General features: G+C 43.8%; 1 long non-coding RNA gene across 1 annotated transcript; it reads right to left on the bottom strand.

Annotated features, from left to right (window-relative positions):
* Positions 1-22,141: 22,141 nt before the first annotated feature.
* Positions 22,142-24,077, bottom strand: LOC145884166 (uncharacterized). Its single transcript, XR_014395750.1, has 3 exons — positions 23,763-24,077; positions 23,566-23,646; positions 22,142-22,638 (listed from the first exon to the last, which is right to left on the bottom strand). It is a non-coding gene; the product is annotated as an uncharacterized LOC145884166 (long non-coding RNA).
* Positions 24,078-24,284: the final 207 nt, after the last annotated feature.

Genomic DNA, 24,284 nt, shown 5'->3' with positions numbered 1-24,284 from the left:
TCACTGACGTGGTCTTCCTGTCTGGGTTGGCACCCCCCCTTGGGTTGTGCCATGGCGGAGATCGTTGTGGGCTGTGCTCGGCCTTGTCTTAGGGCGGTAAGTTGGTGGTTGGAGACATCCCTCTAGTGGTGTGGGGGCTGTGCTTTGGCAAAGTGGGTGGGGTTATATCCTGCCTGTTTGGCCCTGTCCGGGGGTATCATCGGATGGGGCCACAGTGTCTTCTGATCCCTCCTGTCTCAGCCTCCAGTATTTATGCTGCAGTAGTTTATGTGTCGGGGGGCTAGGGTCAGTCTTTTACATCTGGAGTATTTCTCTTGTCTTATCCGGTGTCCTGTGTGAATTTAAATATGCTCTCTCTAATTCTCTCTTTCTCTCTTTCTGTCTTTCTCTCGGAGGACCTGAGCCCTAGGACCATGCCTCAGGACTACCTGGTATGATGACTCCTTGCTGTCCCCAGTCCACCTGGCCGTGCTGCTGCTCCAGTTTCAACTGTTCTGCCTGCGGCTATGGAACCCTGACCTGTTCACCGGACGTGCTTGTTGCACCCTCGACAACTACTATGATTATTATTATTTGACCATGCTGGTCATTTATGAACATTTTAACATCTTGACCATGTTCTGTTATAATATCCACCCTGCACAGCCAGAAGAGGACTGGCCACCCCTCATAGCCTGGTTCCTCTCTAGGTTTCTTCCTAGGTTTTTGGCCTTTCTAGGGAGTTTTTCCTAGGGAGTTTTTCCTAGCCACCGTGCTTCTTTCACATGCTTTGCTTGCTGTTTGGGGTTTTAGGCTGGGTTTCTGTACAGCACTTTGAGATATCAGCTGATGTACGAAGGGCTATATAAAAATACATTTGATTTGATTTGAGTAGTCGACGGGATATAAATAGCACTCCGACAGCAATTCTCCATAGATCTGCTGTATAATATACTAACAAAAGAACAATTGAAATGTCTATCAAAGTCATTGTGATCGTATAGTGGATTAAACAATTTCTAATAATTCTTAATTTAATATAATACAAATTAATTGTTTCCATGTGTAATCTCATTCACATCAGAATAAACTATCATCCATTTTAGTATTCAAAATATATCAAATGAACCTGAAATTACTCAACGTCACACTATTGTGGCGAAGAAATATAACACACCTAGAATGTAACATATTTTCCTAAGTTAACAAAACCACGCTGCTATCTGGTGCTTCAAAATTTATAAAACATATACTTTATACATTTGTCATAAATTACCTGCAATCATGGGACACACAGTATGGATGAATGAGTAGGCGACGGGATATAAATAGCACTCCTAAAGAAGATGCATTTCCAAATTAGCTACCAACTTCAGAGGGAATTTTAGCTAGCATAAAACACAAATGGCAAACTGAGATTCAGCAAATAACATAAAGAGTGGCTTATTTGACACCAAACCAACAACATTAGTTACTAATAACAAACTGCTAATGTACAATGTAAAAGGTGGATTTTATGATGTAACGTCAACTTTATACATTTCTATCCCTGGACCATTCAATTTCCAACTCACCCACAGCAACTCTCCATAGATCTTCTGTGGATTACGCAGAATCCCATACCTTTATCACTGAGTGTATTAGACAATGTAAACACACTAATCCACCAGGAGGTGGCATAATACCCATTTTAGGCAGGAATTTGACTTAATTACACCAAGCTGTCAGTTTGAACAAAAACAACAGTAGCAACAACATGCATACTAAGTGGCATTTGCCAAGTACAACAAGTATAAACCCCACGTGTATCCACATGTGTATTGTACTCCGTAATAAACTAAGAAAACAACTTTCTGTCTAATGGGGCTATGGTGACCCTTCTGTATTTCAATTTCACAAATGCAAATTAAGGATTTGCTATGGATTTACAATGGTTTGATTTAAATTTCAGTAGGACTTTATTTTACGGCACAGAACTAAATCAGGGAAGTACTGAGATATTAACCTGATAAAATGCTAATTACACAGTAATAATCCAACCTTGTCTCATGAAACTGACAGTCAATCAGGAAATAAAAGTTGTTTCTGGAATTAGAATGGTTAGTTTATGTTCTACTTACACACTGCTTTGCTTGGCATTCTAAGGTCCATTGTGTGTTACTTATCCACCTCATTTCGAATGCTCGAAAACTATGGACACAACTTCATCTAGCTCGGGCATTATCATAATTCATATATGCGCCACTAGAAATCCCTGCATTAGTATGTTTGTTAGCCGATACATCAGAAAAAATATACAATTTTAATGGCCTTCTAATGTGTCTGAACCTTTTAGATGAAACTGGCAAGAGAAACCCATAACTGATTCAAAAATGTTTTGCCCAATCAGGCAGGCTGGATGCAGTTATTTCTCAACGAAATCCCAGACTACGAAAGCTTGTTTTACACTTATTTTCCCGTATTTTCTTTAGCCTACATCATATGAGTGGCCTGCTAATGTACCTTTCTGGACTTTCTAAACAGTCAAGAATAAACCCAAACTGATCCAAATGGTTGCATAATCAGGCCTAGGCTGTAGCCCTATGCAGTTATTTCAGCATGAAACAAAAGAGGAGTTTGAACGGTAATTCAAATTAGCCTATGTCACTGCGGTTTACAGCCTATGGACAATAGTTGTGTACTCACTTGATAACAGTAAAACATTCCTCACTGCACTGTGTTGTTGTAGCCCAGATATAATAATTTTCTTGTCTGAAAACGTAAGCCTAGTCAATTGTAGAGCTTTGCGTGCCTGGGGGCCACAGACTGGAGGAAAGCACTACAGATCTGCAATTTCATAATCATTTGATTTGTAAATATTTAGCCTATAGCCCTAATATGTTACTAATGAATGGCCTAATATCTAGCTCTGGCCTCTCCAACTCTCTTCGTGGAGAACTACCCTCCTGCAGGTTTTCAATCCAACCCCAGTTGTAACTAACTTGATTCAGCTTATCAACCAGCTAATTATAAGAATCAGGTGCACTAGATAGAACCTACAGGATTGTAGACCGCCAGGAGCTGGGTTGGAGAGCCCTGATCTAGCTAATATTTAGCTTCTTACTTCAGCTACACATAACTAGCCTTTCCCTTCCAGCTATTCCTGTGTGCAACAGTCTATAGAAGGGGTAGGCAAGCCTGGACATGGAATGCCGCAGACGCTTCATGTTTTTTTTATTTAACCAACCTGGAAGACCAGGTGTTTTGTATTTAGGCAATCATTGGAACAAAATCCTGCAGTACCTGGGGAACTCCTGGAACAGGGTTGCCTATCTCTGGGCTATAGGCTATGCCAGCCCCTCCGCAATAGGCCATTCCTCTTTTTGTGAAATCCCAGTAGATGCTATAGTACATATTTTTATACTTTTTTATACTAGGCCTAATATCCTATTTGGGGAAAGAAGCAAGGTTGATCTACTTAATTGCTGAATGTAAAAAACATGAGCTGCGCACACCCAGAAAAAATTAAATGTGGAGGTGCTGACTAATGGAGAATATACTATAAGCTATAAAAAATAAAGAAAGTCGCACACTCCATATATAAACTCCCAGTAATTTATTTGGTAAATCACCAACGTTTCGGCATCACTGTGCCTTCTTCAGGGTAATATCATGAATGCTTGAACCAGGTTATGTAGGCAATTAGTGCAACCAATGACAATAGTGAGAGGTGTGTCATAATGATTAAGTTAATTAGAACAAATTTAGTGAAACTGTTAAAAAAAAAAATAGTTTATGGCATATTGAATATATTAGGCTTTTGTTATCATATAGAAACATAACTGAATATTGTACATAAAATTAGCATCAACATATATTATTGTTTAATTCAATTTCACATATTTCATTGTTTCCTATTTGAATACATTTTGTTACTTGTAATCTTTTGGTTCAACCATAATATTCATCATCAACAGGGGGAACATATTGGGTGTATGCTGATAAGCTGTAGATAGAATATATCAAGTCATAAGACTTGTTCATAAAAGAGAGAACTGTTCATAAGAAGGCCCTGAGATCAAAGTCAATATTCAGACCACTAGGGGTCAATGGTTTTAGACAGGATATCCAGTAAGCCTCCCTTTGTAGTCGTAGGATCTCGATGTTACCTCCTCTCCTTGGTAGAGCAACATGCTCAATGCCTGTGTATTTGAGGGAGGAGATGGGATGGTTAGCTTCAACAATGTTCCTACACCTGATTTGAGCTGCGGTGTTCAGCTATCCGTTGTTTTAATTGTCTTTTCGTTTGTCCTACGTATGAGAAACGGTAAGTAACTGTAAGTGCTGTAGTCTTACTGGTACAGTAATATGTACTGTACTTTCATAATGAGAAGGATCTATCACTAAAACCATTCAAATATTTTTACAGAACTGCAAGAAAAACAATATCTGGCGGAAAAGGGCGACTGTTCACTCCAGAGCAGGAGACCCACATTGTAAAGTGGTCATTGCAAATAACTGCAGGACCACATAATGGCAGATATCACCATATTCTGAAACGTCAACAGAGTTAGTCGCTCTGCACTGTCTCGTCTACTGAAACGCAATAGAGAGTACAGAGTCCCTTTCGAAAGAAACTCAGACCATTTAAAACAACTGAGATATGAAAATGTACAGGTAAGCTATACAATCCTATCATTGGTACTGGATCTGGAAGTGTATGGTGCTACATCATATTGACTGGTCCCCGTCTTTTCCTACTGTGCTACATTGTTTTGTCTTGTCTCTTTCAGAGGGTCATGGAGCTAGAAGCAGATGCAGTGCATCATGAGCTAATATATGTGGACGAGGCAGGTTTCAACCTTGCAAAAACAAGGGGCCGCGGCAATAATATCATTGGACACCGTGCCATCATCAACGTCCCAGGACAATGTGGTGGCAACATAACAATGTGTGCGGCTGTTAGTCAAAACGGTGTCCTTCCCCATCATGCAATCCTAGGCCCATATAACACTGCACACATTATCACATTTATGGACACCCTCCACAACAGACTAATCCCTAATAACCAGGGGCCAGAGCAGCACAGGTACGTTATCATCTGGGACAATGTTAGTTTCCACTGGGCTGCTGTGGTCCGCAATTGGTTCACAGGTCACCCACTTTTCATCGCACGCAATCTCCCCCCATACTCTCCGTTCTTGAATCCTATTGAAGAATTCTTCTCTGCATGGCGTTGGAAGGTGTATGATCGCCAGCCCCACCAACGCATATCCCTTCTACAGGCATTGGAGGAGGCTTGTGGAGACATGGATCAGGGGTCATGCCAGGCCTGGATACGGCACTCCAGGCGATACTTTCCACGCTGCCTAGCTCAAGACAACATCGCATGTGATGTGGATGAAGTCTTATGTCCAGACCAACAAAGTAGCCACATTTTTTTTCTCTTCTATTTTTTTCTATCACAAATGTTTTTGTTTTCTTCTACTGCGCTTTTGTTGTTTGAGGAGTGTTAGAACACTTTGTGTAAAAAAAACTTCCCCCTTATTTGTATTGATAGTGTGTTATGTTTGGAACACACATCCATACTTTACATAATTGGATACCTGTGTGTATGTGTGTTTTCTACATCTATGACAAAACTTTTTTGCCAACTGCTATGCCCTGCACACAGAAAAAGAAAAAGCCACAAGTGTTTTTCATTTATACTATCAGTGCGTAGTTGGTGCTTTGTGAACTTATTGAAATTATGGTTTATGTGTACTGTTTGATGCAAAAATATATTTTTTTAAAGAGTGTGAAGAGTTTCGCAAGAATTGTTTGCTTTTGCAAGAGATGTATAATGTTTCTCTGGTTTGGTGTAAGGTTTTGTGGTTAGTGTGTAGAGTTTTGCAAAAATAGCCTATAGTTTCAAAGTGTCACATCTGCTCCTACTACACCCTCTGGTGTCCATCCGATGTCTTCTTGACCTGCAGTTATCCCCCTGTACTCTCGCTCTCTCCCCCTCTGTGATTGTGTGGTTGGAGACAGGTGTGCTGGAGCCAGAGCAGATCCCTACCAGCTGCAAATCATTCCATAAATCAAGACCTCTACATATACTCATTCCTGCCACTTCCACTCCACCAGATTGTAATCTCTGCTCAGTCAGTTATTATCCTAGCCTTCTGTTAGTTCTCAAGATCATATTGCTCTGCTGTGCCTGTTTCACTGCCTCACACTGTTTTGTCCTCTTTGCAGTTACCGCTCTGGCTCTTGTACCACTTCTCACCACCCAACCACCTTGCTCTGGACTTCACTCACCACCACTACCTTGGATTCCCCTCATGACCTGTTTACCCTGTTCAACTCCAACCTCACTCTACACTTCCGGTTTTTGTGCAACTCATCTGAGCTACCCCTGTTCTGCACTCCATATCTCTGCGCACAAGAAACATTTTGGTTCATTCATCCCTGCTTCCGCATCTGAGTCCGCTGTTGGGTTCCCCTGTGTTCACTCCACGTGACATTACGATCTTGCCAAGCGATGAGCCCAGCAGACTCTACTACTCTTCACTGAATTCTTGTTGGTCAAGGCAGCCTTCTTGAGCAACATGACCAAGCCCTGAAAACCCTGCTGGAGAACATCAAGGAGTTTTCAGAGCCTGTCTGACCTACAGGTCCGAACCTCCGTCCAGAATTCACAACCTGTCTCCAGTTCCTCTTCTCCACCCTGGGAGCCTTTTGTTCCGACTCCTGAGCGCTATGATGGCAAACTTGGTTTGCAGAGCCTTTCTTGTTCAATGTTCACTAGTGTTTGAGCAACAGCCCTACTCTTATGTTAGTGAACGAGCCAATATGTATTTTTTTGATTGGCTGCCTTCGGGGAGCAGTGCACTCCTTGGCGGTTTGGGAGAGACAGTCATCTATTTGCTTCTCCTAGAGTGTATTCACAGATGAGATGAGGAAGGTCATCGACCACCCGGTCTGTGGAAAGGATGCTGCCAATAGACTTCTGTCCCTTCGTCAAGGTTCTCAGTGTGGCTGAGATGGCATGTGATTTCCGCACCCTCGCCGCAGAGAGTGGCTGGAATGATGAGGCCCTTCAGGGAGCATTCCGGAACTCACTCACTGAGACCCTCAAGGACGAGTTGGTGTCCAGAGAGGAGCCTGATGGACTTGACAGACTAATTTCTCTCACTATCCGCATTGGCAACCGTCTCTGCGCATCGGAGGGAGATGGGAGGTAGGGTTGCATGTCCCGTAATGTCTGCTTCTGTGCCTTGCTCAATTTTTCCGACTGCATCACATCACCAGGCAGGTTCTAATCCTGAACCCATGCAGCTCGGCCGGACTCGTCTATCTCCAGAGGAGAGGCAGCGGCATGTCAATACTAGGAGCTGTCTATATTGTGGCCAGGTTGGTCACCTGGTCTCCACTTGTTCCCTGTGTCCAGCAAAAGAGGAGGCGCAGCAGTAGTGGGGGATATTCTGTTGAGCCAAATCGCCTGCCCGTCATCAACCTTGTTTGGCAGAGCCAGGCTTTTCCTCTGCCTGCTCTCGTCGATTCAGGTGCTGACGAGAGTTTTCTGGACCAAGAGGTTGTTAACAAGAAGTTAAGCTTTATTTTGATGTATGACACTTGTATTTTCATGAATATTAAATATTTCTGTAATTTGAATTTCGCGCTCTGCATTTTCACTGGATGTTGTCGAGGTGGGTCGCTAGCGGAACGCCTGCGCCAGAAAGTTTAAAGCTACACAACCCACAGATTGACTGGTCTACTGGAAGGGTTACTACCTGGAGTACATTTTGTCATTCTAATTGTCTACATTCTGCCTTTTCTGCACCCCAGTCCATTCCAGAACCCCCAGACCTGTCTTCTGTTCCTCCAGAATATCACGATCTAGCGCCTGTATTCAGTAAGCACCACACTCCATCTCTGCCGCCTCATCAGCCATATGAATGCGCTATCGAGCTTCAGCCTGGAGCTCCTCTCCCTAGTAGCAGGTTGTATAACCTCTCTCGCCCTGAGCAAGAAGCCATGGAAGAATACATCCAGGACTCCCTGGCTGTCGGACATATCAGGCCTTCTTCCTCTCCGGTGGGAGCTGGATTTTTCTTTGTCAAGAAGGACGGGTCACTGAGGCCATGCATAGACTTCTGTGGGTTGAATAGTATCACTGTCAGGAACAAGTATCCCTTGCCACTTATCAGTTCTGCTTTTGCCCCCTCCATGGTGCCACAGTATTTACTAAACTGGACCTCCGGAATGCCTACCACCTTGTCTGCATCAGAGGGGGACGAGTGGAAAATGGCATTCAACACACCTCTTGGACATTTCGAGTACCTCGTTATGCCTTTTGGCCTCAGTAACGCCCCGGCTGTTTTTCAGAGCCTGGTTAATGATGTCCTGACGGATGTCATTGGACATTTTTGTTTTTGTCTGTGGATGACATTCTTATTTTTTCGAAGGCCCTTGAGGCTCACAAGCAACACATTCTCAAGACTATTGGAGAATAAGCTATTTGTCAAGGCTGAGAAGTGAGTTTGTTTCCTCTATCCTTCTTGGGTTACATTATTGCTCAAGGACAGCTACGAATGGACCCTGCCAAGGTTAGGGCAGTCAGTGGCCTGTGCCTGCGAATCTGAACCAGTTACAGCATTTCCTGGCGTTTGCCAATATTTATAGACGATTCATCCGTGACTACAGTCATTTGGCAGCTCCTCTCACCACCTCCATTCCACTGGTCCCCTGAGGCAGCGTTCTGGGAACTCCAGCACCGCTTCACTTCTGCTCCAATCCTTACCCAGCCAGACCCAGAACTCCAGTTCGTCCTCGAGGTGGACGCTTCCAACACTGGGGTAGGTGCAGTCCTGTCTCAACATTCTCTCTCGGATCAGAAGCGCCATCCTTGTGCCTTCTTGTCCCGCAAGATCTCACCTGCAGAGAGAAATTGACGTAGGCAACCAGGACCTCTTGGCTGTTAAGCTGGCTCTTGAGGAGTGGCGTCACTAGAGGGTTCAGTCCTTCTCTTCACTGTGTGGACGGATCATAAAAATCTAGCCTACGTCCAGACCGCTAAACATCTCAACTCTCGGCAGGCCAGGTGGGCATTGTTTTTGGAAGATAAAACTTCACACTCACTTATCTCCCCGGATCTAATAATACCAAGCCTGATGCCCTCGTCAGTTCACCGCAGACAACAAAAGTTCAGAGCCTGAAACCATTATGCCATCTTCCTGCATCGCTGCTGCTGTCTCCTGGGAGATTGAGTCCCGTGTTCGTCAAGCTCAGCTGAACCAGCCTGATCCTAGAAACGGTCCTAGTAAGGCTCTGTTTGTGCCAGATTCTGCACAGCTCTGGGTAGTAAGGTCAGCCTTTCGTCTGGATATCACCCCCAGACCAACGGTCAGACAGAGCTGGCCAACCAGGAGTTGGCAACTGCAATACGCTGTGTGACTTCAGCAAACCCTTCCTCCTGGAGTGCCCAGCTACCCATTACCCTGGGTGGAATATACCCACAACACCCTAATCAACACCTCATCAGGAATGTCTCCCTTTGAGTGTGCTCTGGGTTACCAACCTCCCTTGTTCCCTGCCCAAGAGGTTGAAGTAGCGGTGCCCTCAGTCCAGGACCACATGTGCCGTTGTCGTCGCACCTGGAGGAGGGCCCGGGCTGCCCTTCTTCGTACCTCTGCCAGGACCCAATCCAAAGCTAACTGTCATCGTGCTGCAGCTCCAGTCTACACTCCAGGCCAAACGGTATGACTTCCTTCTAAGGACTTGCCTCAGTGGTTTCTAAATTTTTTTTAAAAAAGACTAGCTCCCCGATTTGTTGGCCCCTTCGAGTTTGATCATGTCATAAACCCCTCTGCAGTTACCGCTCTGGCTCCTGTCTCCTGTACCACTTCTCACCACCTTGCTCTGGACTTCACTCACCACCACTACCTTGGATTCCCCTCAGGACCTGTTTACGCTGTTCAACTCCAACCTCACTCTACACTTCTGGTTTTTGTGTAACTCATCTGAGCTACCCCGGTTCCGCACTCCATATCTCTGTGTACAATAAACATTTTGGTCCATTCATCCCTGCTTCCGCATCTGCGTCCGCTCTTGGGTTCCCCTGTGTTGGATCAGCGCAACAGAGTGCATAAGCAATCAGAAAAAAACGGTAATATGCAACATGGAGTATGATGCATTGATCAGTTGCTTGACATGTGTAGGACTGTGAAATGATAACTTTCCTCTAATGTGGATGCTGACCAACTTTTATAGTTGAGTGTAGTTTATCGTTATAGTCTTGGTGGATGGCTCTTAATAACTCTGATACACAAGTAACATTATTACAACAGAACTAGCCTATAAGTACAGTGAGGGGGGGGGAAAAATATTTGATCCCCTACTGATTTTGTATGTTTGCCCCTGACAAAGAAATGATCAGTCTAATTTTAATGGTAGGTTTATTTGAACAGTGAGAGAGAGAATAACAACAACAAAAAAATCAGAAACGCATGTCAAAAATGTTATAAAATTATATGCATTTTAACCTGTTGAGGACAGACATTCCGCTAGCGGAACCCTGTTCCGCCTGCGGAACCCCTAGCCAACAGCCAATGGCATCGCACGGCGTGAAATGCAAAACCAACTGAAATACCACAATTACATTTTCTCAATCAACTATTTTACACCATTTGAAAGACAAGACTCTCGTTAAACCTCTTACATCTAGACGTTCCGCTAGTGGAACACCTGCTCCAATATCCAATGATAGGCGTGGCGCGAATTACAAATTCCTAAAAAATACAAAAACTTCAATTTTTCAAACATATTACTATTTCACAGCATTTTAAAGACAAGACTCTCCTTTATCTAACCACACTGTCCGATTTCAAAAAGGCTTTCAAGCGAAAGCAAAACATTAGATTATGTCAGCAGAGTACCAAGCCAGAAATAATCAGACACCCATTTTTCAAGCTAGCATATAATGTCACAAAAACCCAGAAGACAGCTAAATGCAGCACTAACCTTTGATGATCTTCATCAGATGACACACCTAGGACATTGTTATACAATACATGCATGTTTTGTTCAATCAAGTTCATATTTATATCAAAAACCAGCTTTTTATATTAGCATGTGACGTTCAGAACTAGCATACCCCCCGCAAACTTCCGGGGAATTTGCTAACAATTTATTAAATTACTCACGATAAACGTTCACAAAAAGCATAACAATTATTTTAAGAATTATAGATACAGAACTCCTCTATGCACTCGATATGTCCGATTTTAAAATGGCTTTTTGGTGAAAGCACATTTTGCAATATTCTAAGTACATAGCCCAGCCATCACGGGCTAGCTATTTAGACACCCGGCAAGTTTAGCCTTCACCAAAATCAGATTTACTATTATAAAAGTTTGATTACCTTTTGTTGTCTTCGTCAGAATGCACTCCCAGGACTGCTACTTCAATAACAAATGTTGGTTTGGTCCAAAATAATCCATCGTTATATCCAAATAGCGGCGTTTTGTTCGTGCGTCCCAGACACTATCCGAAATGGTATATCAGGCTCGCGCGCATGGCGCAATTCGTGACAAAAAAATTCTAAATATTCCATTACCGTACTTCGAAGCATGTCAACCGCTGTTTAAAATCAATTTTTATGCCATTTATCTCGTAAAAAAACGATAATATTCCGACCGGGAATCTCCTTTTCGGCAAACAGAGGAAAAATCACAAAGACGGGGGCGGCCAGGGCACGCGCCTAAGCCCACAGTCCCTTGATCAGCCACTTGAGAAAGGCGATAATGTGTTTCAGCCTGGGGCTGGGATGACGACATTCTGTTTTTTCCCGGGCTCTGAGCGCCCATGGAAGACGTAGGAAGTGTCACGTTAGAGCAGAGATCCTTTGTAAAAGATAGATGGCAAAGAAGTTCAAGAAATGGTCAGACAGGCCACTTCCTGTAAAGGAATCTCTCAGGTTTTGACCTGCCATTTAAGTTCTGTTATACTCACAGACACCATTCAAACAGTTTTAGAAACTTTGGAGTGTTTTCTATCCAAAGCCAATAATTATATGCATATTCTAGTTACTGGGCAGGAGTAGTAACCAGATTAAATCGGGTACATTTTTTATCCAGCCGTGAAAATACTGCCCCCTAGCCATAACAGGTTAATCTAACCACATTGTTCGATTTCAAAAAGGCTTTACAGCGAAAACAAAACATTAGATTATGTCAGGAGAGTACATAGACACAAATAATCACACAGCCATTTTCCAAGCAAGCATATATGTCACGTAAACCCAAACCACAGCTAAATGCAGCACTAACCTTTGATCTTCATCAGATGACACTATGGACATTAGGACATTATGCAATACAATACATGCATGGTTTGTTCAATCAAGTTCATATTTACATCAACAGCTTTTTACATTAGCATGTGATGTTCAGAACTAGCATACCCACCAACAACTTCCGGTGAATTTACTAAATTACTCATGATAAACGTTATAAAATACATATTATTTTAAGAATTATAGACACAGAACTCCTTTATGCAATCGCTATGTCCAATTTTAAAATAGCTTTTCGGTGAAAGCACATTTTGCAATATTCTGAGTACATAGCTCGGCCATCACGGCTAGCTATTTTGCCATACGCCAACTTCGGGGTCACCTAATCTCAGATTACCTTTGCTGTTCTTCGTCAGAATGCACTCCCAGGACTTCTACTTCAACAACAAATGTTGTTTTGGTTCCAAATAATCCATAGTTATATCCAAATACCTCCGTTTTGTTCATCACTATCCGAAGGGTAACGTGCGAGCGCATTTCGTGACAAAAAATGTCATAATATTCCATTACCATACTTAGAAGCATGTTCAAACGCTGTTTAAAATCTATTTTTATGCGATTTTTCTCGTAAAATAGCGATAATATTCCAACCGGGCAACGTTGTATTCATTCAAACACTGAAAGAAAAACATGACGAGTTCTCGTGACCGCGCATCTCCAGTCTCACTGTCCCCAGGCTGACCACTTACAAACTCTGCTGCTGTACTTCGCCCAGAGACAGCAGACACCCCATTCCACTTTCTGGCGGCTTTAGAGAGCCAATGGAAGCCTTAGAAAGAGTCACATTACAGCACAGATGCTGTAATGTCGATAGAGATGCAATAGAAGGACAACAAATTGTCAGACATTGCACTTACTGTATGGAATCTTCTCAGGTTTTGGCCTGCCATATGAGTTCTGTTATACTCACAGACACCATTCAAAAAGTTTTAGAAACTTCAGTGTTTTCTATCCAAATCTACGAATTATATGCATATTCTAGTTTCTGGGCAGGAGTAGTAACCAGATTAAATCGGGTATGTTTTTTTTTTTTTATCAGGCCGTGAAAATACTGCCCCCTATCCCAAAGAAGTTAATGAGGGAAATAAGTATTTGGTGGCAAAACCCTTGTTGGCAATCAGAGGTCAGATGTTTCTTGTAGTTGTCCACCAGGTTTGCACACATCTCAGGAGGGATTTTGTCCCAGTCCTCTTTGCAGATCTTCTTCAAGTCATTAAGGGTTCGAGGCTGACGTTTGGCAACTCAAACCTTCAGCTCCCTCCACAGATTTTCTATGGGATTAAGGTCTGGAGACTAGCTAGGCCACTCCAGGACCTTAATGTGCTTCTTCTTGAGCCACTCCTTTGTTGCCTTGGCTGTGTGTTTTGGGTCATTGTCATGCTGGAATACCCATCCATGACCAATTTTCAATGCCCTGGCTGAGGGAAGGAGTTTCTCACCCAGGATTTGACGATGCATGGCCCCGTCCATCGTCCCTTTGATGCGGTGAAGTTGTCCTGTCCCCTTAGCAGAAAAACACCCCCAAAGCATGTTTCCACCTCCATGTTTGACGGTGGGGATGGTGTTCTTGGGGTCATAGGCAGCATTTCTCCTCCTCCAAACACGGCGAGTTGAGTTGATGCCAAAGAGCTCCATTTTGGTCTCATCTGAACACAACACTTTCACCAGTTGTCCTCTGAATCATTCAGATGTTCATTGGCAAACTTCAGACGGGCATGTATATGTGCTTTCTTGAGCAGGGGGACCTTGCGGGTGCTGCAGGATTTCAGTCCTTCACGGCGTAGTGTGTTACCAATTGTTTTCTTGGTGACTATAGTCCCAGCTGCCTGGAGATCATTGACAAGATCCTCCCGTGTAGTTCTGGGCTGATTCCTCACCGTTCTCATGATCATTGCAACTCCACAAGGTGAGATCTTGCATGGAGCCCCAGGCCGAGGGATATTGACAGTTCTTTTGTGTTTCTTCCATTTGGGAATAATCGCACCAACTGTTGTCACCTTCTCACCAAGTTGCTTGGCGATGGACTTGTAGCCCATTCCAGCCTTGTGTAGGTCTACAATCTTGTCCCTGACATCCTTGGAGAGCTCTTTGGTCTTGGCCATGGTGGAGAGTTTGGAATCTGATTGATTGCTTCTATGGACAGGTGTCTTTTATACAGGTAACAAGCTGAGATTAGGAGCACTCCCTTTAAGAGTGTGCTCCTAATCTCAGCTCGTTACCTGTATAAAAGACACCTGGGAGCCAGAAATCTTTCTGATTGAGAGGGGGTCAAATACTTATTTCCCTCATTAAAATGCAAATCATTTTAAAGTTTTTCTGGATTTTTTTGTTGTTGTTATTCTGTCTCTCACTGTTCAAATATACCTACCATTAAAATTATAGACTGATCATTTCTTTGTCAGTGGGCAAATGTACAAAATCATCAGGGGATCAAATACTTTTTTCCCTCACTGTAGGTCTAGTTAACATTTAGTGAACTTGAATGAAATAAAAATATACTCGTTTTACTTTACTTTTTATAGTCAAATTTACTCTTTCAAATAATTAACTCTGGCAAGTTTGCCAAGGTCATGGCTAGCACGAATCCAGCTTTTGTCAAATTAATGGTAGATCTGATGTTTTGTAGCAGGTTTATGATATATAACATAGCAGGTTAGGAGAATAAGGTTAGGAGAAGATTTAGGGTTAGCTAAAATGCAAGAATCAAATTTTTCCCTTTGACAAAATATTGATCCCTTCTAGCCATGACCATTTGCTACTGGCTTGCTACAATAGGGAAGTTAAGCGGAAGTCAAATCCATCACTTCTGTTTGGATGTGCCCATAGCAACATAAAAAAAACTATAAAACATCACAATACGCTGCAGATCGTTCGATTTTCCTGCAGTGGGGCAAGGAGACCCTCAACTCCACCAAAACCATTGACAACTGCGTGCCGTTTTCAAGGGATTGTTAAATTAATGTTAACTATTTGGTCGTAATATCATCACCTCTTGAAGACAATAGTCAGAAATTCAAATTTCTGATTATTCCAGGCAAACCAATTGTGCACATTTAGTTCTATCAGAGTTATACAGGAAGTAAATCATGATCAATTGATCATGTAATTTCAGATATGTGAGGGTAGCCTCATGATATCTCTCAATAATGGCCACCATTAAATTGGATATTTGAGTGATATAACATAAAACCGAACTATACCTGACAAGTATGAGTGGTTTATGTTCATTTCCCATCCTTTGTGGGCTCTGCCTGTCAAGCAGCAGAAAGGCACATTTTCCAAGGTAGTGTTTTATAATGTTTACTTTGCAAGCTACCAGTGTAAAACTTTGTACAATTGGCTAAACTTAGTGGTAAGTTGACCTAATGCACTTTTTTCTCCAACATAAGCCAAACTAGAGAGGTTAGCTAACAATCCCTTTTCAACAGTGTTTAATCACAATTGCTGCTGACAGACATGATAGGCTACATTGATTGATGGACCACATCAAATTGACCATCTAACGTTAGCTAATAACAGATCACATCAATATGGCTAGTTAACAAGCTAACTTTTAGGTGATAAACTAGATGGCTAAATCCAAATATTGTTTGATTTGCTTGCCATCTATTGTGATAATGACTGTAGTCCGACTGGCAACTTTACCAGGACATTCCGATGTCAAGCTCTTTCCAAAAGCCTAATCTCGTAATTTAGCTTGCTTCATCAATGTTGTTTGCTTAGCTAGCTGGCTACATGCCAAATGGATAGGCTACCCTCACATCTCTGAAAATACATGATCAAATGATGTTTACTGATCATGAAAAGCATTCAGTTACTTGCTGTATAACGCTAAATGTGGAATAATTGGAAATGTTCAGTTCTGTCTATGCTCTTTAGGAGGTGATGATATTAAAACCAAATAGTTATTTAACAATCCCTTAGAAACAGCACGTAGTTGTCAATGGTTTTAGCGGAGTTGGGGATCTCCTTGCCTCCCCAGCAGCCAGATTGAACCCTCTGCACTGTATTGTAATGTTTTATTGATAATGACCTATTGCACCTCCACATCTGAATGTCCCATGGCACTCTAAAGCTGATGTAATATTAATTGTGTTCTGGGCCTAGCTGCCTTGTTGGCTGGCTGCCTCTGTGCCAGTATCAAAGAAGAAGATAACTATCTTCAGGTCACAGCCATAGACCTAGTCTGTGGCCCAAAAGGCACGCTATTCCCTTTATAGTGAACTACTTTTGACCAGGGCCCTTAGAGCACTGTCAGTGTAGTTCACAATGTTGGAGCTGATGACTTAGGAGTAACTGTTGATTGATTGAGGACCTTTTTGATGAATAATGTGTTTGTTTTCTACGATCGGGTTTTTTATATTCCTGTTTTGCATTTCGTATTTGATGTGTATCTTTTTAATTACAGGGCGCGATGGAAAAAGCTTGACCTTGATGTCAACATGACTCCCTAACAAAATGTAATATCAGTCACTTGCTGTCCTAACCTGATTTAGTTAAATCATACTTAGTTAAGTGACACAACAAGGCAAGTGAAAGGTGAGAGAAATGGAGAGTGAGAGAGAGAGAGTGAGAGAAAGGGAGGGGTCAGAGAGAGGGAGACAGAATGAGAGAGAGGGAGTGGGAGACAGAGAGAAACCTAACAGCAAGTCCGACTCAAAGGGGCCATTTGCTCTACTGACCTAAATACATTTCTGAAAAGTTCAATCACAAACTAAATGTCAGTAGATAGTAAAAGTACAAAACATCACAGTAATTGCAGAAATGTGATTCACAGATGTATGCAGAGAATACATTTTTACTTTGTGATAAAAATTTGACAAATTAGGGGAAAAAACTACTTTATTACAGTACTCTGGTAGATTTTTAAAAATCTAAAATCAAAACATACTTACTATAAATTACATGATTTCACCAGAGACATGTTTGGAAGCGGACACTCATGATTGACACACCAATTGGCTATTAATTTCCAGTTTCAACAGACCGAAGGCCCAAAAGGTGGTAAGCTTCTAAAACCTCAAGAGGCTTACAGTTAAGCTATTCATTCTTTACTGAGTCAGTAAATATCTTATTGCCTTAAATGCTATGCATGTCACTTAGTGGAGAGTGGGGTAAGTTGAGCCACAGCTTGTTTCTAGGAAAACATACACAAAATGAATCATGTGACCAAATATTTAGGAAGAGGTGTCATGAAGGAAGAAACCACATGGAAAAAGTAGTAAGCAAGTTAGACCCAAAAACATATTTTCACAAAGTCAAATTAATGTGTTATACTGTAGCTTTCCTGATGCTTTTATCTAAACCAAAGTAGATCATTTTAAGATTATTTGATAAATCAGTTGGGGTATCTATGAGCTACAAGATGAGGTCCTAAAACTAACATGAAAGTGTATCCTTGTATCCTGTGTGGGCTAATATAGCCAAAATGTTTGCCATGGTGTAAGTTGAGCCATCCTTAATTTGATCAGGATCCGGCACCTCTCCGTTTTATACTGTTTTGTTCAGAAACATATTTGGCCGGATCCGATACCTCTTGTGGCATGAAAAATAATTGTAAATTTCAGAAATTATTATTATTATTTTTTTAAACGATCAAAGTTAATTTGAGTTGCCTCTTCGTTAATTGTCCTACTACACCATGAAAATGCCCATAATTTAGCCACAGATGTCAACAGCTTCTGTTAAAAAAAATTGCCTAGCTGTGGATTGTGTGTAGCCCAATAACAAGACATAGCCTACAGTCCGGAACATGCTGCAAATCTGTCAGTGAACAGCATGCAGACAAAACAGGCCTTTCGTAATATTGCAGGAAAACACAGGTTGGAAACAAAATGGCTCCTGCTGAAAAGAGAAGACTCTAGTCTGTCTGCTGTAGGCTAACAAAATATTTGATCAACTTCCAAATACTGTTTTACAAAGTAAAATAAGAATGAGATGTAGGCTTTTGGCACAAACGCATTGGCCATCACCGAGAGTGAGCTGCGCATCATTGTGTGAGTCAGTGAAACTGGAAAGCATTTTTAGGACTATAATTTCCTCCTCATATTGTTGCCTACAATATGTCTCTCCACACACCTTGGCCTATGCTATTGATGGATTTAGGGTCATTTTTATTGATCTCAGATTCTCCGTTTTTCAGCGTCAAAGTAGCCTGTCATTTTCATCATTTGTGCAGTATTTTAAAAAAATTCTGCCAAAGTCCCCAGTCATGTAAAATGATGTAGAATTTCATGAAATGCATTTAGAAAAGACAAAAAAATGTCCGGACCCTGGCCTACTAATGTTCCCCCACATGCGCAACTTCTGTAAGTGCCTCTGCTCTACTGTTCTATGTCACTACGCGATTGTATGAATGCAATGCTTTATTATAAAGGTGTTTATTTTTGTATGTGTTCCTTTACCTCAGAGCTCCCCAGGTCACCTCCCTCTTGCGTTCACTTTTTGTTCGGGCACCTCCCGATTTACAAATTAAGCACTAAAGTGGAGCCAATGGCTACCATACCCAATACAAATGATTACATTTTGTCCGTTTTATGCATAATATGCATAGGATTTTTTGCGTCATACGTATGAACTCAAGATAGTTGTTACAGGCTTTGGTTTTTCCATTTTATTTTTTGAGGTTGGACTGATTGGTGTCACCTCGTTAGTTAGCATGTGTGTGCTGGTTGTGCTGGTTGCCGTCTTGTTAGTGGGAAAGTGTTTCACCTGTGCTGACCCAGGTTCTAATTAAGAGTGGCTGGCCCAGTTGGCTTGAGAGATGGCATACAGACAATAGTTCCGTAAATTATGAAAGACAGAATCACAAAGCCATGTTGAGTTCGCAAGGCAACAAACATATCTTTTTGATCAGTGGTGTGTTTCTCAAGAGTTCAAGGACCTTGAGTAATTAAAGACACTCGTACTTCTCTGTGCCCAAAGATAAAGATTGTCAGAAAACAACTGGTTTTTAGTATCTGCCAGTTTGTCATTACTGCAGTGAGAAAGGACACATTTTCTCTGTCTTAAATTGAAACAGAAAAATGAGAGAGGGAAAAAGCTGTTTCTTCTTGTGGGAGCACTCCAGCCCATTAAGTCTGGTTGGGACTGGTGCATCTCCTAAAACAGATTTTGGTTCACATGTGCATGAACCCTTTGTTTCAAACAGGTTCGTGCCTCTGCAGAGTGGCAAAGCTTTAAAGCCGCTGGTGAAGATACTGCGAGACACGGATGGCCCAATATTTAATTTTGGGGAGTGTTTGCCTTTGTCTGAAACTGGTTAGTGTGTTAGTACAAGGTGTTAGATGGGTTGCATGGAAGTTCCTTTGTGTAACGTGGAACTCAAGTCTGATCTTATTTCTGGATCCGTTGTCGTTGGAGTGTAGCCTAGCCTACCGGTGAAGGGGGTCTCATTCATTTTTGGAATTGATTTGGCTGGACGGAAGGTCTTTCCAAATCCTGTTGTTTGTAAAGGAGCCCAGATAGAGGAACCTGATGGATTATCAGAAAAGTACCATGGGATGAGAGACTGGGATGAAGGGGTCCCTCGTGCTGTTTTGCAGTGCACAAGGTTATTCAGGAATCTCTCGGTTTTAGTCCGAATTAACTTGTGTTTGGACATCATGTCAGAGGTCTGAGAGGTTGTTGCAGGGTGACACCTTAAAAGCAGGAACAAATCTGTTGCAGCATGATAGTGCTTTTCGTAATGCATGGGAGTTTGCCAGTGAGAATCTGGAGAGGGCGCAATCTAATATGAAGACCCGAGACCACACTTTCGACGTGGGTGACCATGCCCTGGTTTTGTTGCCCGTTCTGGGGTCACAGTTGCAGGCTCGCTTTTCAGGCCCTTACCCCATAGTGAAAAACCAGGCTATGACATGTCAACATGTTGAAACCGGCGAAGTCTGTGGAAACCGGTAATTATGTTCTGTCTGTGGCTACTGCTGTCACCATTGACTATATTCTTCCTCAAGGGTACAAGGAAAGCCTCAGAGACTCAGAGATTCTAGAAAAAGTTTTATTTTTGGCACACTTGTCTCTGGAGGAAAAAGGCAACATTATTGCACTGCTTTTAGAATATCGGGGTTTATTCTCAATGTGCCAACCCAGACAAATGTACTAGAGCATGATGTTGATGTTGGGGACCTGGCCCCGATCCAACAACATGCCTAATTGAGTGAACCCTGGAAAGAGAGAAGCTCCACAGTGAGGTGGTAACTTTCCGCACAAGAGGAAAGTTACTACGGATATAGCAGGAGTTTCCCCTGGAAATCAGACATGTCCATGGCAAGGACAACTTGGTTGCTAATCGTCTCAAGGGCGGGCAGTCGAAGTTTTGCGTTTAGCCAGTGTGTTGCCCTGGCTCACAATTTGTTTTGAATGTACGTTTATCCATTTTGGAGATGAGTTTTATGTTTTTTTGCGCTCGTTCCAAGGGTAGAGTTATAGAAATGTATGTGATTTGACCTCTTCTCAAAAATGTTGAGTTTTAGGCAACAATAAAGAGAAAACAATAGCTGACAGCTAGTAGGCGCCATGTTTACATTGGAGAAGGGGACGCATTTACGTTGATTATGTTGTGCAATGGAAGTTCTGTTGGTGGTGAGCAAACTTGTCCAACTAAGATACATTTGTTGTCTTAAGGAGGAAGGTGTTACAGGCTTTGGTTTTTCTATTTTATGGTTTCAGGTTGGACTTTAGCTTATATAGCACATTAGCACGCAGAGTGCACTTACATTTTTTTTTTTTTTTACATTTTAGTCATTTAGCAGACGCTCTTATCCAGAGCGACTTACAAATTGGTGCATTCACCTATAATATCCAGTGGAACAACCACTTTACAATAGTGCATCTAAATCTTTTAAGGGGGGGGTTAGAAGGATTACTTTATCCTATCCCAGGTATTCCTTGAAGAGGTGGGGTTTCAGGTGTCTCCGGAAGGTGGTGATTGACTCCGCTGTCCTGGCGTCGTGAGGGAGCTTGTTCCACCATTGGGGTGCCAGAGCAGCGAACAGTTTTGACTGGGCTGAGCGGGAACTGTGCTTCCTCAGAGGTAGGGAGGCGAGCAGGCCAGAGGTGGATGAACGGAGTGCCCTTGTTTGGGTGTAGGGCCTGATCAGAGCCTGAAGGTACGGAGGTGCCGTTCCCCTCACAGCTCCGTAGGCAAGCACCATGGTCTTGTAGCGGATGCGAGCTTCGACTGGAAGCCAGTGGAGAGAGCGGAGGAGCGGGGTGACGTGAGAGAACTTGGGAAGGTTGAACACCAGACGGGCTGCGGCGTTCTGGATGAGTTGTAGGGGTTTAATGGCACAGGCAGGGAGCCCAGCCAACAGCGAGTTGCAGTAATCCAGACGGGAGATGACAAGTGCCTGGATTAGGACCTGCGCCGCTTCCTGTGTGAGGCAGGGTCGTACTCTGCGAATGTTGTAGAGCATGAACCTACAGGATCGGGTCACCGCCTTGATGTTGGTGGAGAACGACAGGGTGTTGTCCAGGGTCACGCCAAGGCTCTTAGCACTCTGGGAGGAGGACACAAGGGAGTTGTCAACCGTGATGGCGAGATCATGGAACGGGCAGTCCTTCCCCGGGAGGAAGAGCAGCTCCGTCTTGCCGAGGTTCAGCTTGAGGTGGTGATCCGTCATCCACACTGATATGTCTGCCAGACATGCAGAGATGCGATTCGCCACCTGGTTGTCAGAAGGGGGAAAGGAGAAGATTAATTGTGTGTCATCTGCATAGCAATGATATGAGAGACCATGTGAGGATATGACAGAGCCAAGTGACTTGGTGTATAGCGAGAATAGGAGTGGGCCAAGAACAGAGCCCTGGGGGACACCAGTGGTGAGAGCACGTGGTGCGGAGACAGATTCTCGCCACGCCACCTGGTCGGAGCGACCTGTCAGGTAGGACGCAATCCAAGCGTGCGCGGTGCCGGAGATGCCCAGCTCGGAGAGGGTGGAGAGGAGGATCTGATGGTTCACGGTATCAAAGGCAGCAGATAGGTCTAGAAGGATGAGAGCAGAGGAGAGAGAGTTAGCTTTAGCAGTGCGGAGAGCCTCCGTGACACAGAGAAGAGCAGTCTCAGTTGAATGCCCAGTCTTGAAACCTGACTGATTAGGATCAAGAAGGTCATTCTGAGAGAGATAGCAAGAGAGCTGGCCAAGCACGGCGCGTTCAAGAGTTTTGGAGAGAAAGGAAAGAAGGGATACTGGCCTGTAGTTGTTGACATCGGAGGGATCGAGTGTAGGTTTTTTCAGAAGGGGTGCAACTCTCGCTCTCTTGAAGACGGAAGGGACGTAGCCAGCGGTCAAGGATGCGTTGATGAGCGAGGTGAGGTAGGGGAGAAGGTCTCCGGAAATGGTCTGGAGAAAAGAGGAGGGGATAGGGTCAAGTGGGCAGGTTGTTGGGCGGCCGGCCGTCACAAGACGCGAGAGTTCATCTGGAGAGAGAGGGGAGAAAGAGGTCAAAGCACAGGGTAGGGCAGTGTGAGCAGGACCAGCAGTGTCGTTTGACTTAGCAAACGAGGATCGGATGTCGTCAACCTTCTTTTCAAAATGGTTGACGAAGTCATCCGCAGAGAGGGAGGAGGGGGGGGGGGAGGGGGAGGAGGATTAAGGAGGGAGGAGAAGGTAGCAAAGAGCTTCCTAGGGTTAGAGGCAGATGCTTGGAGTTTAGAGTGGTAGAAAGTGGCTTTAGCAGCAGAGACAGAAGAGGAAAATGTAGAGAGGAGGGAGTGAAAGGATGCCAGGTCCGCAGGGAGGCGAGTTTTCCTCCATTTCCGCTCGGCTGCCCGGAGCCCTGTTCTGTGAGCTCGCAGTGAGTCGTCGAGCCACGGAGCAGGAGGGGAGGACCGAGCCGGCCTGGAGGATAGGGGACAGAGGAAATCAAAGGATGCAAAGAGGGAGGAGAGGAGGGTTGAGGAGGCAGAATCAGGAGATAGGTTGGAGAAGGTTTGAGCAGAGGGAAGAGATGATAGGATGGAAGAGGAGAGAGTAGCGGGAGAGAGAGAGCGAAGGTTGGGACGGCGCAATACCATCCGAGTAGGGGGAGAGTGAGAAGTGTTGGATGAGAGCGAGAGGGAAAAGGATACAAGGTAGTGGTCGGAGACTTGGAGGGGAGTTGCAATGAGATTAGTGGAAGAACAGCATCTAGTAAAGATGAGGTCAAGCGTATTGCCTGCCTTGTGAGTAGGGGGGGAAGGTGAGAGGGTGAGGTCGAAAGAGGAGAGGAGTGGAAAGAAGGAGGCAGAGAGGAATGAGTCGAGGTAGACGTGGGGAGGTTAAAGTCACCCAGAACTGTGAGAGGTGAGCCATCCTCAGGAAAGGAACTTATCAAGGCGTCAAGCTCATTGATGAACTCTCCAAGGGAACCTGGAGGGCGATAAATGATAAGGATGTTAAGCTTGAAAGGGCTGGTAACTGTGACAGCATGGAATTCAAATGAGGAGATAGACAGATGGGTCAGGGGAGAAAGAGAGAATGTCCACTTGGGAGAGATGAGGATTCCAGTGCCACCACCCCGCTGGCTCGATGCTCTAGGGGTATGCGAGAACACGTAGTCAGACGAGGAGAGAGCAGTAGGAGTAGCAGTGTTATCTGTGGTGATCCATGTTTCCGTCAGCGCCAGGAAGTCTAGGGACTGGAGGGTAGCATAGGCTGAGATGAACTCAGCCTTGTTGGCCGCAGACCGGCAGTTCCAGAGGCTGCCGGAGACCTGGAACTCCACGTGGGTCGTGCGCGCTGGGACCACCAGGTTAGAGCGGCAGCGGCCACGCGGTGTGGAGCGTTTGTATGGCCTGTGCAGAGGAGAGAGAACAGGGATAGGCAGACACATAGTAGACAAGCTACAGAAGAGGCTACGCTAATGCAAATGAGATTGGAGTGACAAGTGGACTACACGTCTCGATTGTTCAGGAAGTTAAGCTTACGTTGCAAAAATGTTATTGACTAAAATGATACAGTACTGCTGGCTGGTGGAGTAGGCTAGCTAGCAGTGGCTGCGTTGTTGA

The sequence above is a fragment of the Salmo salar genome, chromosome 01 (genome assembly GCF_965601325.2).
Source record: "Salmo salar chromosome 01, fSalSal1, whole genome shotgun sequence".
NCBI classification, from domain to species: Eukaryota; Metazoa; Chordata; class Actinopteri; order Salmoniformes; family Salmonidae; genus Salmo; species Salmo salar.
The sequence above is the reverse complement of the archived record's forward strand: the minus strand, read 5'-3'. Positions and strand labels throughout refer to the sequence as shown.